Consider the following 6,002-nt stretch of genomic DNA (forward strand, 5'->3'; position numbering starts at 1 on the left):
GCTTGAAAAATCCTGAGATCTTAATCTATTCTTTGGTCAAGACAAATACCTCTGATAGGTTGTGGTCAGTGGTGGGAAGTGGATGTGATGTATTATTTTATGAGGAGAGTGACAGAAGCACTAAATACACACACACAAAAATCAGGAGCTACTTTGGCTACGAAATATTTCCTTTCCTGCCATTACCTCTGGCCAACTTACTTAGTAATTTGCTAGATATAAAAATTAATATGTTTGTGATGGTAATAAACATCTGATGGAACTTTTCCTATTGTCCCAAAATTTGGTTAAGACCCAAATAAGACTAAATGTGCAAATACTCCACATTTTGTTTCTATACATCTTCCAATGATTAGAACCAGCCAGTTCCCTTCAGGGCCTCCTGAGAGGTGCCAATTCAGAAATCTTGGCCAAAGCCTACCCTTCTTCCAGTTTCATCTCCAAGTTAACTTCAGGGTGAGACTAGGTAAGACTAGAAAGTATCAACTAAACAGTGGATAGAAAGTATCACTTTTCAGGGGCATGCAGTGTTCAGCAAGAGGGATATATCCACTGCATACCCTACGTGGATGCTACCCTTCCTGGACTTCTAGGATGTAAGATTCCCAAAAGAATTCCTTCTAATGACAGAGGGTGCCTAAAATGAGGAGACACTAGAGTTTAGATCTCTGGACATCTGCTTAGCAAAAAGAAAAGCCAGCATACCAAAAAACAGTAAATATTTTAGATAAGACATTTTCTCTAAAACAGCCTAGCTAATTCCTTATAAAATGTAAAACCAGTTTCTGTTTTGATAAATTTCAAGTGTGAGCTTCTTAGGCCAATTTTCTCCATATAGATAGTTAGGTACAGCTATTGCTCTTGACCATTGCTACACTCTTTATCGCCATGTCAATTAATCTACAGAAATTTATTTGCAGCCTTTATTAATGTTTTCTTGCCCTTTAACTCTGAAAACAGAGATAGGTCTTAAGATAAGCTATGCAAGCTCAGAGTAGTACCTACAGCTTAACATCAAAATGAAAACCAGACCTGTCAGAACAGATTTTCCTTTCATGGTGGTAAAATATGCATGCTCTGAAATCTGTTTTCTTTGTATAGTGAAGACTTAAGATCATTTTAGTTGGCCTACTTTCTACTCTACTATAAAGGAGAGAAAAGTTAATATTTTTCTATATGCTGTTGACAAGATTCTTTATTGCTTTATAATCAGAGTTGATTTAGTAGATTGGTACTCTCTCAATACAGTTAATCTGCATACTGTCCAAATGAATGCCTCATATCTAGGCAAAATAATCCAAGCCATCATTTTGGAGAACGTTCCCAAATACTGATTTAAAAAAAGAGAAACCCTTAAATGAGTTCATTTCCTTACCAAGGAGGCATATTTTGCGAAAAGTTTACCATAGAGGGTTCTCAAATTGTTGCATCAATGAATTGGACTTTCTAGAATTTTAATGGCTGTAGTATGTGTTTGGAAACATCCACCTAAAAAATACAAACTAAAAAAAAAAAGAAAAAAAACAAGCTACAATGATTTCTGCTAGTGCTAGGATGTAGAATTTTGAGGTCTCCAGTGCCCATTTTTGCCAGTGGTTAGCGGGTACAGAGCTATATGGTGAATAATTAAAACACCCAACTAGGGAGCTCTATTTTGAGGAGGGTGCTTTTTCTATTGAAAACCTGGTTAAAATTCTCAGTTTTCATTAGAAGGTATCATCTGTCTCTTGTGCAAGGCAAAATTTTGGATCTGCCCTTTCATTAGCAGCACAGAATATCTGTACTCCAGATATTACCAGAGAGCAAACCTAAATCTTTTTTGGCCCCCAATGCTAATAAAAATATTCACTGAAATAAATTTTATTGGTTGTGTGTTGCCTGGGGCCTTATAGTTCATCTTTTTCTCTTGGCATATTTTTTCAGATTAGATAAAAATATCAGAGAGCTTCATACACATTTTATCATACAATCATCCTCTTAGATTAAGGCATATATGCTAAGGTGAATAATCATCCCCCAAAGATCACCACATCCTAATTACTGAATGTTACTTTACATGGCAAAAGGGATTTACAAATCTTGTGATGGGGAGGGGTGCCTGGGTAGCTCAGTCGGTTAAGCGTCTGACTTCGGCTAAGGTCCTGATCTCATGGCTCATGGGTTTGAGGACTACATTGGACTCTGTGCTGCCATCTCAGAACCTGAAGCCTGCTTTGGATTCTGTGTCTCCCTCTCTCTCTCTGCCCCTCCCCCACTCGTACTCTGTTTCTCTCTCTCTCTCAAAAATAAAAACACTAAAAAAATTTTTTTAAGTTTTAAAAAATAAATCTTGTGATGGGGAAATTGTTCTGAGTCCAAGGTAACCATGATAGTCCTTAATAAAACAGAGGCAGAAGGGTCAGAAGCAAAGGAGATTTAATTACAGAAGTAGATGCTGAAGTGACATGGCCAGGAACCAAAGAATGTGGTGGGTAAACTCTAGAAGCTGAAAATGTAAAAAAAAAAAAAAACAACAACAAAAAACAAAAACACTTTCCCCAACAGCTTCCAGAATCCCAGCTCTGCTAACACTTTGATCTTGGTATTGTTAGACCCATTTCGGAGCTCTGACCTCCAGAATTATTCCATAATAAACTTGTATTGTTTTAAGTCGCTAAGTGTAATTTGTTACAGCACCAATAAGAAATATAGCAAGCTACAAGAAAATAGTATGTAAAATCTCATATGGTTTTCATTGTATTAATATTGTTGACTATGTAATTAACTCCACCACTTTTTAACTTTTTAGAGTTACTGGAGAAACAAATTTTTCAGGTAGTCAGTACACAAATAACTTGTCTTCTCTTGAGCTACTAAAATCTATGGATTATGTCCCTGATTATTCCTTCTCATGAGGTTTTCACTACTAAGAAACTCCAATCCAATCTATTATTATGAACACTAATTTTATCCCTGGCTCAGCTTTACTTTCCTGTTTCTGTTTTCTTTACTCTTTTTCTTATTTATCTGTTATATCTCCTTGATTATATACAAGCCATTTCAAATCATTTTTAATGAGTATAAGTAAAAAATTAAACAAATAGGTGCTTATAAATCTTTTATTAAGGAAGATCTTCATGCTTAATTGAAGTTCTCCCCATTGTATATTAATCTCATTAAAAATTTTGCTTGTAAAGAGGAAATCTGGAAAGAAGCCATTTTGGGGGCAGGGAGGAAGAGCTTAAGCTTTCTCATTTTCAACTCAGACTAGCAAATAACATCTTTAATTTCTAACTTTTAAAAATTCATTTATAAAAACCATTACACAGCATCCATTTTAGAATAACTGTATTCCTTTTCTATATATTATACATTTATCATTTTCATGTGTCTTCATATGTGATAATGACAAGCTAATATTGGCCGAGTCCAAATAGGAATTTGATTAAGATTGGTAACTGTGTTTAAAAAAAAAATTGTTCTTTGACTTTGACAAGAGCTGCTCACTCTTTGATTAAACCTTTGTAACACTGGCCTCCCATGTTTGAAGGGCTCTTGTGTAAGGATGAAGAGCTGGTTTTCTCTGCTCTTTACCCAGTGACTCATGACATTGAAACAACCTAACTTTGTCCTCATTGTGATAGAAATGTTCTCATTTAACAGCTGTCACAGACCACAGCTCATTCAATGAGCTCCACTTAGCTGTAACTCTGCAAATATATTTCCTATAGTTGGTGGTGATATTGGGGAATTAACCTTTCATGCCTCTTTCCATTTGATCCTACCTGTTGACATTTGTATGCCAAAAAAAGAATACGTCAGTGGCATGAGAAAGAATAGATATGAAGTTCCAAAGTGCTTGTCTGCCAAGTAGACAGGTTTAACTGAGGAAGGTGACTGGGAAAAGTTTAAAGATCATGCCAGACATTGGGATATATGTTTAGAAACAGGAAAAAAAAAAAACTGACTAGTAGGAAAAGCTGGTGGGAACAAAGTCTCTGGGAAGTAAGCAGATGATGGCAGGTGACAAAGTGGACCACAAAGAGGTGAATAGAGGAAGACAATATGCAGAAATGCATGCAGCACTCAACATGAAAACTGGGCAGCCAGTCAAAGAAACATCAGCCTTGACTGGTCAAAAGCACATTTTGATTTGACTTCACATCTTGTTGTTGAGCAAGAATTCCTTGACCATGTGGGAAAGTAGGGAAGGTCAATACCCAAAACACTCATAGAGACTTGGAGAAAGAATAAGAGTGACAGAAAAATGGGAAATTTAAATACTGCATGGCCACATAACAGAATGTTAACTCTGGGTAATGAATATCTGGGTTGTTTTTTTAATAGAAGGAATAGGGGTAAAATGCTTTAAATTTACCCGCATTACAATGACAGGAGCTTATATGCATCTTGCTCATTTATTTTCTAGCTTTCTGTAATTACATTTCATCTCTTTTTGTTTAATGATTGTTTTCTTCAATAGGCTATAAGCTCCAAAGGGGCTGAAATTACATCTATTTTTTCAGTATTCACTATGCAGCACCAAGTCCAAGGCTCATCATACAGATGGCATTGCCTAGATATTTACCAAATAAATTAATTAATATATGAATAACAAAACTCAATTTACATGGATACTTACTGGTGTATAGCTGATTTGTAAAACTATGACCACCCAAAACTAGATTTGGTTTCTATGTCAACAAATCATCAGTATATTTGAAATATCTAAATAAGCATTTCTGTGTTTAACTAAATATTTATTATTTTCTAGGCATTATATTTGAAAACTAGGACTTAGCAATACTTTCAATCTGTTTTAGCTCTAGAGGAATGAAAACAACCATAAATACAACTAGAATACTGTTTTGGCTTTGGGTTCTTGTTTTTTTGTATGCAAACCACTAAAAATACTATACATTTAAAAGATGGAAAATTTAAATTCGTTTTTGGATTTAACAATAGGTTCAGTCTTCCCTCCAATTCGTTGTCAATCTCTGTATTCATGTAAGAGGATGTTTGAACCTATTTGTCACCCTATCTGTTTACATTCAGATAGCACTGGTAATCCAATGACTCAATTTAGACACTGCCATATTTTAAGGAGACAGTGATATATATATTCTCCAGAGCTCAAACAACCTCAGTATGCCTAATGTCTAATTTCTTTTTCTGGAAGAGAATCTAAACATAACCTGTTTTGTGGTGTTTTAGGAGGCAGCACGTTCTTGTTCACCAATGATACCAGTAACATATCAGGAAAAACATGTGCCTGGGCATAAAGGTCTCTGAGCTCATAGGGTCCTGCTGAATCCTTTTCTTTTCATTGACGATCCATATAGTCCCTGTTGCAAGAGGTGGATTTTGTGGATGAACATCTATCTTCAAACCCAGGAGTAATCAATGGCATGAATAAATATAATTATACCCCCATATGGAACAGTTACTGAAATTAGAGAAAAAGAGTAGCCATATAGGCACTGGCAACTCTATAGTTTTTTTTGGCAATCCTAAACTGAAGCTCTCATTATAGTTTACTTTCAAAACCATGAAACTAGACTTCAACTCATTAAAGGCTGCATGAGGAACTTATTTTCAGAAATCTACAATTGATTACAATCCATACATCCTTATTTATTTTTTATAACTATTGTCTGAATTTTTAAAATTTTTTTAATGTTTTATTTATTTTTGAGAGAGATAGACATAGCGCAAGCAGGGGAGGGACAGAAAGAGAGAGGGAGACACAGAATCCAAAGCAGGCTCCAGGCTATGAGCTGTCAGCACAGAGCCTGATGCAGGGCTCTAACTCATGAACCCTGAGATCATGAGCTGAGCTGAAGTCAGATGCTCAACCAACTGAGCCACCCAGGCAGGTGCCCCAACAATCAATACATCTTTAAAAGAGTCTTACCAAAGTCAAGATTCCTCTGCATAGATTATTACTTATCTGTGTGGTAGGAACAAATGGAGAGGAGCCTACAAGAAAACATGTTCTTTCCTAAGGAAGCATGCCCTTGGGG

Source organism: Panthera leo, chromosome F2, assembly GCF_018350215.1.
Source record: "Panthera leo isolate Ple1 chromosome F2, P.leo_Ple1_pat1.1, whole genome shotgun sequence".
NCBI classification, from domain to species: domain Eukaryota; kingdom Metazoa; phylum Chordata; class Mammalia; order Carnivora; family Felidae; genus Panthera; species Panthera leo.